Consider the following 17,672-nt stretch of genomic DNA (forward strand, 5'->3'; position numbering starts at 1 on the left):
ATTGTACAATGACAATACCAGTTGACATCCCAATGTGGAGAGTGGAATCTCACAAGATCCCATCCATAGATGAAGATTTACACACAATTATTAGCTACTGTGAGAAGGGAGCTTAGTCTTTCCTGAGAATGAGATCCCTAAATAGTTATCCAGTACCAAGTAGTTAGCTGTAAGTACATACACATATGTGGTGGTTTGAATAGGAATGACCCCCATTAGACTCATATGTGAATGTTTGGTCCATAGGGAATGGCACTATTAGGAGGTGTGGCCTTGTTGGAGATGTGACCCTGTTGGAGGAAGTGTGTCACTGTGGAGATAGGCTTTGATGTCTCTTTATGCTCCAGCTATACCCAGTGTGGCACACAGTCTTCTTCTGCTGCCTGCAGATCAAGATGTAGAACTCTCAACTCTTTCTCTAGCACCATGTCTGTTTGCGTACTGCCATGTTCCTCCATGATGATAATGGACTAAATCTCTGAAACTGTAAGCCACCCCAATTAAATATTTTCCTTTTTAAGAGTTGCCATGGTCATGATGTCTCTTCACAGCAATGGAAATACTAACTAAGACAGTATAAAAGCAACACTAAAATCCTCAGCAGGTTGTATTTATATATTTATTCACATATATGTATAAATAATAGATTTTTTAAAGGGTATCATGAATTTAAGAGGGAGACATCATGTAAAGGATTTGAGGAGGAATGACAAAATTTATTTTAATTGAAACTTAAAATATCTTAAGGATCTGGAGAGATGGATTAGCAGTTACAAGCTCATGATGCTCTGGCAGAGGACCTGAGTTTAGCTCCTAACACACATGTTGGGGGACTCATAAGCCCCTGTAACTTTGGATCCACAGAGATCCAATGTCTTTGACCTCTGAAGGCACCTTCATTCATACCACATGCCCACACACAGACACATAATTAAAGTTGTTTAATTTAATCTCAAACATATGTATGCTTAAGATTTATGTAAATATATGTATATAAGCATGTATGTATATATGTATGAAAGTATGTATGGAAGCAAGTCTAGTGTGGTGATATGTACTTTTAATATGAACACTCAGGAGTCTGAGGCAGGAGGATGGCAGTTTAAGAACAGCCTTGGCTTCTTGACAAGACCTTGTTTATAAATACTTTTAAAAATGAGCTTAAATTGTGAGGGCACAGAGATGGTACCTGGCTATAACCTGACAGGCTTTCACATTTTCTCAGAAGGCTCAGAGTTTTGGCATTGGAAAACAGGGCAATTCCTTTCTCATGACAATAGAGTGTAGATAGCATCAGCTGGAGCCTTATCAGGAGTCCCAGTTCTCACAAGCAATGTGGCAGTGGGTGTAGTCCTGAAGAAATACTGATGACATTGCTATTGTACAGAATAACAAACCATGCTACTCTTTGCCATAGAGGAAGACACACGTTTACCCTCTCAAACTGCTCCCTGGGCAAACACACTTATAGACAGTGTGGAATGTAGCTGGGAATATAGTTCAGTGACAGAGCACTTACCTAGCATGTATGAGGCCCTAGGTTAAATTCCCAGCAATACAAAAAAGGGAGGAAAGAAGGAAGGGAAAGAATGTTGGGCTGGGGATATGATTAGACTTAGTGCTTTTCCAGAAGATCCAGATTAAATTCCTAACACTGAGATGGCAGTTCACAACCATCTGTGAATCTGGCTCCAAAGGATTCAATGCCCTCTTTTTGTATTCCTGTGGCACTTGGCATACACATAGTAAACTTACCTACGTGAAGGCAAAATACCTCTATATAACAAAATAAATTTAAAATCTTTAAAAAAGAAACATGGAACCAGCGAGCAGTTGTCACCTCAGGACATAATGTGAAAACATGTGAGATCTTGGATAACTGTCACCAAAACACAAACCAATGCTTATTTTATTCTTTGTTTCTTTTATAGAATATTATCATATATTCATTGTACAGAATAATTTGTTCAGTGCTGTCATTTTCATTGCAGTTTTAACCCATTGCCCTCTCCTACCTTCTCCCCTCTCCTTGCTCCTTCCTCCTTCTCAAGTATTGCTTTCACCCTCATCTTATGTACCCACATGTTGACAAAATTTAGCTTCTACATGTAGGAGGAAACATGGAATCTCAGTCTGAGTCTGGCTGCCTTGCTTAGGAAAGTACTCTCCAGTGATGTCCACCTTCCGGCAGATGGTATAGTTTCATTCTTTACATATGACTAATGACCCTTTCGTGACTAATAAAAAATAAGCAAATATATAAAAAGTCATATTGTATAGACATGTGAATCAGGAAAGTGTCATGACACAATGATGACTGTGACCCTTCTGAGTGTGTGACATGACATGTCAGGATCATGGGTGGGGAGCTGGTTTGGGAGGAAGAATACTCTGGTCATGGATTTTTGATTTGTTGAAAATTTCATGCATATATACAATATATCTTGATTATGTTTACCCAAAACATGCCCCCTTCCAATTTCACATCCTTTTCTGTTATGTATAACCTATTGAGTCCAATAGTGTTGTTCAGGTGACCTGGAGTTACAGGCAGTCAGAAGCTTTACCATGTAGATGCCGGGAACTGATCTTGGCTACTCTGGAAGATCAGCCAGTGCTTTTAACCACTGAACAACCACTCCAGTCCCTCCACATTTTCTTCTGTAATTTCAGGATATTGAACCTAACACTGAGCCATTTGCAGTTGAGTTTTTTTTTTTTTAACAAAGTGAGGGGTACAGCCCCAGTTCTACTTTTCTGCATATTGAAATTCAGCTTTCTGAACACCATTTGTTAAAATTTCTGTCTTCTCTTCTGTTGTTTACTCTTCTGTTGCTGTCATAAAACACCATGACCAAGACAACTTTCAGAAGGGAGGGTTTAATTTGCTTTCAGTTCCACAGAGCTTAAGAGTCCATGATGGTAACAAGCAGAAAGAATGGTGACAGAAGTGGAAGCTGGGAAGTCATATCTTGAACCTCAAGCAGGAAGCAGAGGTTGGACTTTGTCTAAGGCCTTTTCTCTGTCTAATGAGTTGACTATATGATTTCCCTGAGTCTGTTTTAGTGATGGATAAAATGTGTTTCTTTGTGTATGTTGGTTTTCATGGTGTATTGCCATTGATCTCCTAGTGTCAAGAGGTTGAATTAACCACAAGTCCCTCAAGTCTATTAAGACCTGTCCTGTTGAGCCTGGATCACCCCTTTTCCCAACACCACTGCCTCCTAGCCAAACATTAATACTCCCCTCAGCACCTAAAACAGGCTTTCTTCCTGTAGAACATTCACCATATGTATGAAGCTCCCTGTGTTTTTACATGGGAATGAACATTTCTTTTCCCTGGGAGAAATAACCATAAGACTGAATTCAGGCCATGTGGCCAATTAATCATTAACCTCATAGAAAGTGTCCAACATGTTTTCCAGAATGCTTTGCTATTGAACATTTGCACCAGTGTTTTAAACTTTACCTGTCCTGGTAGCTGTGAGGTTGCAGTTCACCATGGTCCTCACTTTCATTACCTGATGGCTAGTGATGTTCATGGGGTGTGCCAGCTATGTGCCCTCTTTGGAAAGTGTTGCACTCTCCTTCACTGAGTTGTTCATGTTCTTACTGATTAGGTTTTTTAGAACTTCTCACATACTAGTTATATTGGTTGTTGTTCTGTTGCTGTGATAAAACACCATGACCATGGCAATTTATAGAAAGGTTTGTTAGGGCTTTGGTTACAGAAGGATAAGAGCCAATCATGGTGGGGAGGCATGGCAGTAGGAAGCTGAGAGCTCACATATTCAACCGTAAGCACAAAGCAGAGAGAGGAAACTGAAAGTGTTGCAAAGCTTTTTGTTTTCAAAGGTCAGCCCAGAGGCATATTTCCTCCAGCAAGATTGTACCACTTATACTTCCCTGAACAGTGCCAGCAACTTGGGAGCAAGTGTCCAAATACCTGAACTTGTGAGGGATGTTTCTCAATGAAACCACCACACTTGGGTGTATGATGGCATGATGTACATGTGATAATCCCACCAATTGAGAATAAGACCACTATCACAGTTTAAAGCCAAAGTTGAAGCAATCATTAATTAAATACTGGTCAGGTGGATGGGCTCTGGCCAGATCCATATCCAGGTTCTTTGAAAATTGCCCCAAGTCAGTTTGCATCAGCTTAAGAAGGAAAACACATAATTAATTGCATTTACCACCAGGTCTAATAAGGGGCAAGCATATATCCTGATGTACTTCCAGCCTACTTCCAATCAGGGGCAAGTGTACATTCTGATGTATTTTTTGCCTACATACCTCCCACCCACAGGTGATCAAGCACATCCAGTGTAGATGGATCAAACAAACTTGTCTAGGGGAGTAAAAACACGTGGCTTGTCACTTTCCATAAAAAATAGCCTCCAGCATTTCATGAACTACCTGTCCTTGAGCAAGAGGCTTTCAGATCAGAGACATTTTTGTTTCATGGATCCATTAAGCATAGTAATTAAAACTTAAAACATAACTTTGGCTCTCACATATGCTTTCCATGTGCTTGTATATTTTATCTCAGATAATTGATGTACATACAAAAAGGATTCTCCAGAAGTGTTCAGTTTTAACAAAGTTCCCTTTATTTTTATATTGAAAACAAAAATTTTCCTTTTTATTATTATATAAAACAATTTGAAAATTCAAATATATTTTGATCATATTTTTTCCTCCTCCAAGTTTCTCCAGACCCTCTTCCCCTCCCTACCCAACTGTATTAGTTAATATTTTATTGATGTGAAGAGACACCATGGCCACAGCAACTCTTGTGAAGGAAAACATTTAATTGGGGCTGGCTTTCAGATCAGAGGTTTAGTTCATTGTCATCTTGCCAGGAAGCATGGAGGTGTACAGGCAGACATGGTACTGGAGAAGGAGCCAAGAGTTCTACATTCAGATTGGCAGGCAGCAGGAAGACAGAGTGAGCCACTGGTCCTGGCCTATGATCGTTTGAAAGAAAATGGCCCCCATAGATTCATAGGGAGTGGCACTATTAGGAAGTGTGGCATTGTTGGAGGAAGTGTTTCTTAGTTCTAGTCTGCTGCCTGTGGATCAAGATGTAGAACTCTCAGCTCCTTCTCCAGCACCATGTCTGCCTGCATGCTATCATTCTTCCAACCATGATGATAATGGAGTAAACCTCTGAACTGTAAGTAGTGCCAATTAAATGTTTTTGTTTATTTGTTGCTGTGGTCATGGTGTCTCTTCACAGCAATAAAACACTGTGTCATGGCTTGAGTTCTTGAAACCTCAAAGCTCACTCCCACTAACAGTCTTCCTCCAACAAGGCCACACCTACACTACCAAGGCTACAACCCTAATGCCACTGCTAAGCATTCAAATTTTCAGTCTGTGGATCATTCTTATTCAAACCACCATACCACCAAAGTTTAAGCTCATTCTTAATAAACAAAAGCCTAATACAACAATGAAATGCCCCCAGATCAACAAAACAAAATAAAATAACATCTAAAAAAGATAACAACAACAAATTGTAATCAAATAAAAGTATACACAGAAAAAAATGTGGAGTCCATTGAATTATACGTTATTCGAATATTCCTGAACATGAGGCCTGTCCTGGAGTGGTTGATATATGCAGTACCACTTTATTGAATAAACTGATTTCCCCCCTCCCAGTAGGTATGACTAACAGTTTGGTTGTTAAACTTTACCATTGCGGTTAGGTTTTCATTCATTGAGTCACTCAATCAGTCATTCATTTTTTTTAAACAGGGCTTTTCTGTGTAGCCTTGGCTGTCTTATAACACATTCTGTAGACCAGGCTGGCCTTAAACTCACAGAGATCTACCTGCTTCTGCCTCATGAGCACTAGAATTAAAGGCATGCACCACCAAAATCTTCCCATTCATTCTTTTTTAAAACATATAACAAAATAAAATATACTAAGATAAAACAAAAAACTGTCACATCAAAGTTGGGCAAGACAAACCCACAGAAGAAACAAGAGAAGGCACAAGAGTCACAGGCCCATTCATTTGCACACTCAAGAAACACCCCAAAACACTACATTGTAAGTCATAATATATGAGCAGAGGACCTAGTACAGACATATGCAGGTTCTGTGCATACTGCTTTAGTCTCTATGAGTTAATATGTCCTTTGCTAGTGTTGATTTAGAGGACCTTTTTCCCTTAGTGTGTTCCATCCTGGTTTTTACATTCTTTTTCCTCTTCTGCAAGGTTTACTGAACTCTGAGGGGAGGGATTTGATAGAGACATTCCTAACAGCTGAGTGTTCCAAGGTCTTTCATTGTTTGCATACTGTCACGTTGTGATTTTATTACATCTGCTGCAGGAGAAAGCTTCACTGATGATAGCTAAGGAAAGAAATGATCTATGAGTATAGCAGATTACCATTAGTAGTTTTATCCCTACATTGATAGAAGAGAAAATTAGAAGTAGTCTTGAATGCATTGGCACAAGAGACTACTTCCTATATATAACATCAGTAGCACAGACACTGAGAGAAACAATTAATAAATGGAACTTCCTAAAACTGAGAAGCTTCTGTAAGGCAAAGAACACAGTAAATAGAACAAAATGACAGCCTACAGAATGGAAAAAGATCTTCACCAACCCCTCATCTGACAGAGGGCTGATGTCCAAAATATATAAAGAACTCAAGAAGCTAGACGTAAAATACCCAATAGTCCAATTAAAAAATGGGCTACAGAGCTAAACAGAGAATTCTCAACAGAAGAATCTCAAATGACTGAAAGATATTTAAGGAATTGCTCAACATCCTTAGTCATCAGGGAAATGTAAATCAAAATGACTCTGAGATACCATCTTACACCTGTCAGAATGGCTAAGATCAAAACCACTGAAGACAGCTTATGTTGGAGAGGATGTCAAGCAAGGGGAGCACTCCTCCGATGTTGGTGGGAGTGCAAACTTGTACAGCCACTTTGGAAATCAGCATGGCATTTTCTCAGAAAACTCAGAATTGATTTTCCTCAAGACCCAGCTATACCACTCTTGGGTGTATACCCAAGGAATACTCAATCATATCACAAGGAAACATGCTCAATTATGTTCATAGCAGCATTATTTGTAATAGCCAGAACCTAAAAACAATCTAGATGCCCCTCAACTGAAGAATGGATAATGAAAATGTGGTACATATACACAATGGAGTACTACTCAGCAGTGAAAAAAATGACATCATGAAATTTGCAGGCAAATGGATGGAACTGGAAAATACCATCCTGAGTGAGATAATCCAGACTCAGAAGGACAAACATGGTATGTACTCACTCATAAGTGGATACTAGATGTAAAGCAAAGGATAACCAGACTACAACCTATAGCTCTAGAGAAGCTAGCTAACACAGAAGACCCAAAGAGGGACAAATGGATTACCCTGGGAAGGGGAAATAGATGAGATCTCCATGAGTAAACTGGGGATGAGGGGTGGGCAATGGAGGGTAGAGGATGGGGGATGAGAACATAAGGGAACAGGATGGTCAAGATGGAGCAGGGATGGAGTGGGAGAGGAATGAGATACCATGATAGAGGGAGACATCATTTGGATAGGGAGAAACTGGGTGCTAGGGAAGTTCCCAGGAATCCACAAGGGTGATCCCAGCTTAGAGTACTAGAAACAGTGGAGAGGGTGCCTTAACTGGCTTACTCTAGTAATCACATTGGTGAATACCCTAACTGTCATCATAGAGCCTTTCTCCAGTAACTGATGGGAGCAGATGTAAAGATCCACAGTTAAATACCGTGCCAAGCTCTGGGAGTCCAGTTGAAGAGAGGGAAGAGACATTATACGAGCAAGGGGGATCAAGATCATGATGGAGAAACCTACAGAGACAGCCAAACCAAACTAGTGGGAACTCATGCAATTTATATCAACAGCTGTGGAGCCTGCATGGGAGTGAACTAGGCCCTCTGCATAGTAAGTTGTGTAGCATGATCTGCTTAAGGGGCTCCCTGGCAGTAGGTACAAAATTCATTCCTGGTGCATGAGCAGGCCCTTTGAAACCCACTTCTATGATGGAACACCTCACACAGCCTTGAGGCAGGGGAGGGGCTTGGACCTGCCTCTACTAAATGTACCTCCCCATAGGAGGCCTTACCTTCTTGTAGGAGGGAATGAGGGGTGGGTAGGGAGAGGGAGGCTGGAGGGGCAGGAGAAGGGAATAGGGGGATCTTTGGTATGTAAAATAAATAAAAAAATTTGTTAAATAAAAAAAATCAGTATGGTGGTTCCTCAGAAAGTTGGCAATCAATCTACCTCATTATCCAGCTATACTACTCCAGGGCATATACCCAAAGGATGTTTCAACCTACCACAAAGACATCTGCTCAACCATGTTCATTGTTGCTCTATTCATAATAGCCAGAAACTGGAAACAACCTAGATGTCCCTCAACTGAAGACTTGATAAAGAAAATGTGGTACATTTTTTTTTTCCGCTACGGAGTATTGATCAGCTATTTAAAAAAATAAAGTTCTGGAATTTTCAGACAAATGGATGGAAATAGAAAAAAGTCATCCTGAGTGAGGAACCCCAGACCCAGACAGACAAATATGGTATGTGTTTACTTATGTGTGGAAATTAGCTGTGAAGACAATGATAACCAAGTTATAATCCATAGAACACAGAGGACAGGTATAGAGTAAGGGAACAGATCAACCTTGTTAGTAAAGGGATATGAAATAGATTATTATGGGTAAATGAGTGACTATAAATATAAGATTAATTGGGTGGAGGGGAAAGGGGGACTTGAGAACTGGATATGAAATGTGACAGCTAAATTTAGGGGGGGCTTTTATGCAGTAGTATGAAAACCTAATACAGTAGGAAATTCCTAATATATATATATATATATATATATATATGTATATATATTGCCAAATAATAGGGGAGATAGACTCTCAACTGTCTATCTCTTGTCACCAAATGAAGCTTCCAAGACTAGGAGTGGATTACATCCAATTGAATTGTAGGCCACAAGGTCCCATAGGAATCCCTCAAATAATCCAGGCTGTTGCCAAGACTATAGGTTGCTTTCCACAGACTGACAGCAAGGCCCCATTGCTGAAGACAGTACTTACACAACTCCTTGAACATTGAGAAGTAAAGTTAGTGCCTACATAAAACCATCACTCATATGTTCTAGAGTCTTTGGTATAGAAATGAACTCTTCAGGCTACCAAAAAAGAAAATTAAACTTCAAGCAAACCACAAATCCTTTATCTACAATGGTGTATTGCCTACAAGAAACGTAAGGCAACTGTGGCACAAAGCTTGTGGGGGTAGCCAATCACTAATTTCACTAGAGGGCCACTAAAAAATAAGGAACCCAGATCTGACACTGCTTGGGTGACAAAGAACCAGAAACTAGGTAGTCCAGAGATCTAGGGTCAAATAAAATAACATTGGTCTAAAAAAAAAACCACATAGTGATAAAATGACCCCTATTAATATCTGTTGTACTCACAAATTAGTGGCTTGTTCAGCCATCATCAGAGAATCCTTGTACTGCAGCACATGGGAACAAATACAAAGAACCACAGCCAGGCATTATGCAGAATGAGAGACCCTGGAACATTCAACTCTAAATGGGATGTTTCCATCAATTCTTTTCCCTAAGAGCTCAGGGAACCCTACAGAAGAGGAGTAGGTAAGAATGTAAGAGCCACAGGGGATGGAGGACACCAAAAAAGCAATCTGAAAAAAATTAACATGAGAAATCAACATAAGCAAAGCTCATATGAACTCACAGAGACTTAAGCAGAATGCTCAAGGCCTGCATGGATCTGTAACAGGTTCTATGCATATATATTATGGCTTTCAGTTTAGTGTTTTTATGGTATTCACAGATGTGTGAACAAGTGGGTCTCTGATTCTTGTGCCTTCTCTTGGTCTCTTTTCTTTCTGTTGGTTTTTCCTGTCCAACATCCATGTGATAATTTGTTTCATCTTATTTTATTTTATTCTATTTTATTTTTATTATTATTTCTTAGAAGTCTGTTCTTTTCTAATGAGAGATAGAAAGGGAGGAGATTGGTGAAGGAAGGGGAGAGGAGGGGAGGGGGAACTAGGAAGAGTAGAGGAAGAAGGACCATACTCAGGATATTATGTGAGAAAAAAATCTATTTTCCATAAAAAGAAAAACAAAGAACCATGAAAAAAAGAAAGAAATCAAACATGCAAAAAAACCAAAAACAAAACAAAACAAAACAAAATAAAACAAAAAAAAAAAACAGAATAAAGCAAAGCAAACAGACAAACATTGGGGGAAAAGGAAAGCAAAGGCACAAGAAACACATCTTGACCTGCAGGCAACAGGAAGCAGTCTGAAACACTGGGTAGTATCTTGAGCATATATGAGGCCTCAAAGATTGCCTCCATAGTGACACACTTTCTCCAAAAAGAACACACCTATTCCATAAGGCCACACCTCCCAATAGTGCCACTCCCTATGAGCCTATGGGGGTATTTTCATTCAAACCACCACATTCCACTCCCTGGACCCCATAGACTTGTAGCCATATCATAATGCAAAATGGCATTCAGTCAAACTTCAAAAGTCCTCATAGCCTATCACAGTCTCAACAATGTTTAAAAGTCTAAAGTTCAAAGTTTGTTCTGAGATTCATGCACTCTCTTAACTGTAACCCCTGTAAAATAAAAATGAAAAAGACCACATACTTACAACATATAATGGCACAGGATATAAATTACCATTCCAAAATGGAGGAGAGGGAACATAATGAGGAAATACTGGTTCAAAGCAATACTGAAAACCACCTGGGCAAACTCCAAACTCTGCATCTCCCTGTCTAATATCAAAGTGCTCTTCAGATCTTCAACTCCTTTCAGCTTTGTTGACAGAAACATACTCTTCTCTCTTGGGTGGTTCCACTCCCTGTCAGCAGCTCTCCTTGGCAGGTATCTGATGGCTCTGGCATCTCCAACATTTTGAGGTCTCCAAGGCAATCCAGGCTTCAACTTCACAGCTTGATGCAATGGCCTCTCTAGGCTTGCATTCAGGGACACCCATGATACTTGCCTGGCCTCAGTGTGTTTTCTTAGTCACAGAGGTATATATCATATCCCCTTTCTTCTATCCTTGACTCTAAAGCCAGAACCACATCACCAAAGCTGTCAAGTTCTGCTGTTTACTAGGACTGGAACATGCCCCCCTGTTCAAACACATTTTCAACAGTTTTCGGTTTTCAATGGTTTCCTTAACTGCTTAAACTTGGCTGTCCTGGAACTCACTTGGTAAATGAGGCTGGCCAGCCTCTGCCTTCCATGTACTGGGATTAGAGGTCTGTACCACCATGTCTGGTTCCTTTAATTCCTTTTCACTTTTCTTTAATTCTTTTTCACAAGTTGGAAGCTCAGCTGGGTCGGGTCTTGTTCTGAGGCCACCACTCCCTTTATTTCATTTAGCATCAGACATTTCTTTAATCTGTTTATACTTCTTGTTGCTCCTTTTCTCTTCCAACTGTACAGTTTGTATTTTTCCTTGTTCAGCATTATCCTTCTCATTATAGGTCTGCATAAGACTGGCCATTAATAGCCATGGAACATAGTAATGCTAGGTTATGTGGAAATTCCCCCTGCCAAAGCTGTTAATCCTTAACTCTTCAACCTAGCCTCGCACAGATTTTATGTAGAATGGCAGAAAGCATCCATATTCTTAGCCAAAATGTGACATGAATGGTTTCTGGACCACATATTTATATTCTTCTCCTCTGGAAGCTCTTGACTGGGGCCCCACAGTTCAAATCACCATCAGCACCATTGTCTTCCATGCTTCTCCTAGTATAGTCTTTGAAGCCATTCTTTTTGTTTTGTTTTGTTTTTCGAGACAGGGTTTCTCTGTGTAGTTTTGGTGCCTGTCCCAGATCTTACTCTTTAGACCAGGTGGCCTCGAACTCACAGAGATCCACCTGGCTCTGCCTCCTGAGTGCTTGGATTAAAGGAGTGTGCCACCGCTGCCCAGCTATTAAGCCATTCTTAAAGCATTCCAGTGCTTTCCTAACCCAAAGTCCATATTCCTCCAAATAAAAATATGGTCCAGTCAGTCACAGCAATACCCTGGTACCAACTTCTGTCTTACATATGTTTTTTACTGCTCTGAAGAGAAACTATTACAATGCCAACTCTTTTTTATTAACAAAATTTTATTCATTTTACATACCAATAACAGATTTTCTGTAGACAAATTTCTAAATGGTCTTATTAAGTAAAAAACATGGAGCCAAATATAGGAGTGAAAGCCTTAGATCAGGGAAATAGTGAGAGCTATAACCTTACCTCACCAACTCTGCAGCTTCCAAATGCCATGACTTCCTGTCCACCCAGGCTTTTATTGTCTTGCTGTTCTGCCCTCTCATTAGCTCTTAGCCCAGCTACCTCATTTCCTTGTCACTGCCTGTCTGTACAGACCTCCAGGTCTCTATGATTAGTACTAGGATTAAAGGTGTCACCCACACTTGGCTCTGTTCCCTAGTGTGGCCTTGAACACACAGAGACCCTGCCTGCTAAGTGATAGGATTAAGGGAGTGTGCTACCATTGCCTGACTTTTGTGTTTACTTAAAATGGCTTGCTATTTCCTCTGCTCTCCAGGCAAACTTTATGTATTAACATACAAATAAAATATCACCACAATCCCCTTCTTTCCTCCTCCCACTTCTACAGCCTCTCCCCCCACCCCCCCCCCCATTTCCTCATACAAGAAGGTAAAGCCTCTCATGGGGAGTCAGTAGAGCCCGGTAACATTTAGTACAGGCAGGTCCAAGCCCCTCCCCCTGCATTAAGGCTGTGTGAGGTGTCCCACCATAGGTAGTGGTCTCCAAAAAAGCCATGGCAACTCTTATAAAGGAAGACATTTAAATAGAGGCTGGCTTACACTTCAGAGGTTTACTCCATTGTCATCTTGGTAGGAAGCATGGTGGCAAAAAGGCAGTCATGGTGCTAGAGGGGTAGCTGGGAGTTCTACATCTGGATCAGCAGGCAACAGGAAGAGAAAGTGACACACTTCCTCTAACATGACCATACCTACTCCAACAACGCTACTCACTCTTCTTACTAGTACCAGTCCCTATGAGCCTATGGGGGGCATTTTCATTCAAATCACCACATATAGTTTAAATGTAGTTCTGGAACTTGGGGTAACAATGCCTCACTCAAGAGCCACAGGCTATCTAACAAAAACTCTAGTACTAGGCATGAGAAATCACCTTTAGAGTTCTTAATCAGAGGATTCAAGAGAGTCTAATATGACATAGACAATTGCTGCTGTCTTTGGCTGCCTTTCAGAAGCTGAATGCAAGTCCCTATTGCTAAAAACACACGCACATAAGACACAGAATTTATAGTGTCTAGGCTATATTTGATCTCTTTCCTGAGAACCATCTCTCACAGTACAGCAAGGAGATGTGTAATATACCAAGAGAAGAAAACAATCCACAGTTCTACCCAGTCACCTACAAACCATAGCAATGACCAGCGTGGCAAAGGTCTCTCAAACAGGACAATAGTGGCACTTATATCTTGACAGTAACCAACAACTGCCTAATTAGACATAAGGCCTATCCAAAGAAGGGAAATCATGCCTGGTACTGGAAACCTATCCAGCTACACATGGCTAATGAGGCTTTTGATCTTAGAGAAGAATGTATTACTGCCAATTTCCTAAACCAGTGTGATTCTACCTGCATTCTAAATATTTATCCTTATACACACAGACACGTGTCTCCCTCACCTATCATCAAAGAAGCTCATTTTTACAACAGACGGGGAAATTACAGAAAGCCACAAGTGGTCAAACTGCAGAGAACAGCTGACTGTGGGGTACTGAGCCCCAGTTGTTACCTCTATAACACAACCCTGATACCTAAGGCTCAGGGAACATTGCAAAAGAGGGCTTGGAAAAATTATAGGTGCTAGAGAACCAGGAAGTCTCCAGGAGATTGTCTTCTAGACATGACAGTGAAGCTACATCCATGAAATCTCAACAACATGGCTGCTTAAATAAGAATTGTACAATGACAACACCAGTTGACATCCCAGTGTGGATGGTGAAATCCCACAAGGCCCTACTCATAAAGAGTTATACACAATTGACAGCTACTGGGAGAGAGAGACAGTCTTCCCAGGGGATAAGACCACTAAATATTTATTCAGTACCAAGCAGTCAGCCAAGTGGAGGTTTGAATAGGAATGCCCCCCATTAGACTTATGTGTGTGAATGCTTGGCCCATAGGAAGTAACAATATTAGGTGAGGTAGCCTTGTTGGAGCAGATGTGGCTTTGTTGGAGGAAGTGTGCCACTATGGGGTCAGGCTTTAATGAGTCTTATATGCTTAAGCTATGACCAGTGTGGCACATAATCTCTTTCTGCTGCCTACAGATCAAGATGTAGAACTCTCCTTCTGCAGCACCATGTCTGCTTGCATGCTGCCATGTCCCACCATAAATAATAATGGAATAAACCTCTAAAATGTTGTCCACCAAAACTGAACATTTTACTTTATAAAGTTGGCATGGCAATGGTGTCTCTTCACAGCAATAGAAACCTTAAGACAACATAAAAACAATAATAAACAGATTCAGCAGGTTGTATTTATACATATATATATATATATATATATATGTATATATGTCTGACAATAATAAATTTTCTTAAAGGAGTCACAATTTAAGAAAAAGACATCAAGTAAAAGGTTGGAGGGGAAATGATAAAATTTATTTTAATTAAAATTTAAATTTAAATATTTTTAAATATATTAACATAAAGATCTGAACAGATGAATCAGCAGTTAACATCCCATAGTGCTCTTGCATAGGACCTGAGTTTGGCTTCTAGCATGCATTTTGGGGCTCACAAGCATCTGGAACTCAATATTTACACAGATCCAATGTCCCTGGCCTACAAGGGCACCTCCATTCACATTCACATACCCATATATAGGGAAATAATTATAAAGTTGTTTAATCTTAACCATATATATAAATAATGGTTAAGATTTCTATAAATATATGGATGTGTGTGTGTGTGTGTGTGTGTGTGTGTGTGTGTGTGTGTGTGTGAATATGTGTGTATAATAACAAGTCTAGTGTGGTGATACACACCTTTAATATGAGCACTCCAGGGTCTGAGAAAGGAGGATGGCAGTTTAAGACCAGCATGGGATCCTTGACAAGATCTTGTTGATAAATATGTTTTAAAATGTGCTTTTAAGCCATGTGAGGGTGACAAGATAGTACCTGGCTGTGACCTGACACACTCTCACAGTTTCTCAGAAGGCTCAATTTTGGCATCAGAAAGCAGGGCAATTCCTTCCTCCTGGCAGGAGCTCCAGTTCTCATGGGCGATGCAGCAATGGGTGTACTCCTGCAGGAAGGTTGATGGTATCACTACTGTATAGAATAATACTCTTCACCACAGAGGAAGACTCACATCTACCTTTCAAAAATGTTCCCTGAGCAAATACACTTACAGCTGGGAATGTAACTCAATGGCAGAGCAATAACCTAGCATGCATGAGGCTCTAGGTTCAATTCCCAGCAATACAAAAACAGGAAGAAAGAGAGATACACACACACACACACACAGAGAGAGAGAGAGAGAGAGAGAGAGAGAGAGAGAGAGAGAGAGAGAGAGAGAGAGAGAGAGAGAGAGAGAAAGAATAAAAGTCTGGAGACAGAAGACTGAGATTCAATCCCCAGCACTCACATGGCAGTTCACAACCATCTTTAAATCCAGCTCCAAAGTATTCAGTTCCCTCTTTTTGTATTCCTGTGGCACTGCGCATGCACATAGTGAAGTTACATACATGCAGGCAAAATGCTTATTTGCATAAAATAAAATGAATTTAAAATCTTAAAAATAAATGGAACCAGTAGTCAGTTGGCACCCCAATACAAAATTTGAAGACATTTGAGTTCTTGACTAATTGAACCAAACACAAATGAATGCTTATTTTATTCTTTGTTTTTTTAAATATTATATATTCATTTTACAGAATAATTGATTCAATGGTGTCATTTTCATTACATTTTTACCTCATTACCCTCTCCTGCCTTCTCCCCACACTTGGCCACTTCCTTCTTCTCAAATGTCTGCATTCACTCTCATGTCTTATGTACCCTCACATGGAAAAAAATCTAGGTTCTACATGTAATAGGAAACATGGAATCTCAGTCTGAGACTGGCTGATTTTGCTTAGGACATTTCTCCTCTATGCTGCCTACTCCTGCAGATGCTATATTTTTGCTATTTATAGATGACTAATGACACTTCAGTGATTCCTGAAAATAATAAAAAAATAAGCAAATATATAAAAAGTAAGATTGAGCCAACATGTGACTCATGAATGAGTTATGATACAATGATGACTGTGACCTTTCTGATTGTGTGTTACATGACTTGTCAGGATCATGGGTGGGATACTCGTTTTGGAGGAAAAATAATCTGGTTATGGATTTTTTATTAACTTTTTGAAAATTTCATACATATATACAATATATCTTGAACATATCTACTCCTACTTACCCTGTCCCCCAACACATGCCCTGAGGGATGACTCATCCCTAACAGCCTTGAGGTTCAGCAGGCCCAATCCAGTAATAAGATACTTTCTAAGATCCAGCCTTGGTCTGCCTAAGGGCCTTTGCAACAGCAACTGCGACATGATCTGGAGATGACCTGGACCAATGAAAGGTAGCCATGTCACACCAGCAGATGCATATTCATCAGACCTTCCCCAGAGTCAGATGGATGGCATATAAAGCTTGTCTCTTCCTAAGCAAACTAAGCTTGTTATTTAACATTCTCCCAGAGTCTGTCATTGACTCTGCACCTACTTGCCCTCTCCCCCAAAGGAAACAACAGCACCGGACCCTGAAACATCTGGCACCTGAACAGGGACTTGTTTGTTTCCCTTTCCTCACTGTGGTGTTGGTTGTATGCCCCCTTGAGTGATGTAATCTGGTGAGTTGGCTGCTCTACATTGCATGCTTTTGGTCCCTTTGGCAGTTAAGTGCTGGGACCCCCCCCCCCACTTTCTAATTGTTTGTCTTATTTGTGAGTCTGTCTGTACAATAGGGTGGCACATAGTTTTTTCAGGCTCTCTTGGCATTTCCATATAAGGGCTGGTCCCTCAGGAAACAGAGCCATACTATTTTTTGTTTGTTTGTTTGTTTGTTTGTTTGTTTGTTTTTGTGTGTGTGTTCATGAGTGCATGCATGTGCTTGTGGGTTGTGATAACTGGAGAGATGGCTCAGCAGTTAAAGAGTGCTTGCTTCATGTATCTCTTCAGAGAACATGATCTTTGGATGAGAGTTCTGTTCCTAGCTAGAAAAAAGGAAGATGCCTCAGGAGTAACCCTCCAATTTTTTTTATGCCCATTTTGTTGGCTATAATTGATAGTCTGAAGTATTCCTCTACTGAGGAGGCCATTAAGGCCCACAATGAGCACAGCTCATCTATTACCTTCTCTCTGTCCATGACTGATATTTCCTCTGCCTCTGCTGACAAGGAGATGGATGAGAATAGGTATAAAGTAAAGGAAAAGGAAGCAAAGAAAGAGGAAATAATTGTGGCAGTATCCAGGCCTATACCGTCAGCCCCTCTTTCTGCTCC

The sequence above is a fragment of the Peromyscus eremicus genome, chromosome 1 (genome assembly GCF_949786415.1).
Source record: "Peromyscus eremicus chromosome 1, PerEre_H2_v1, whole genome shotgun sequence".
NCBI classification, from domain to species: Eukaryota; Metazoa; Chordata; class Mammalia; order Rodentia; family Cricetidae; genus Peromyscus; species Peromyscus eremicus.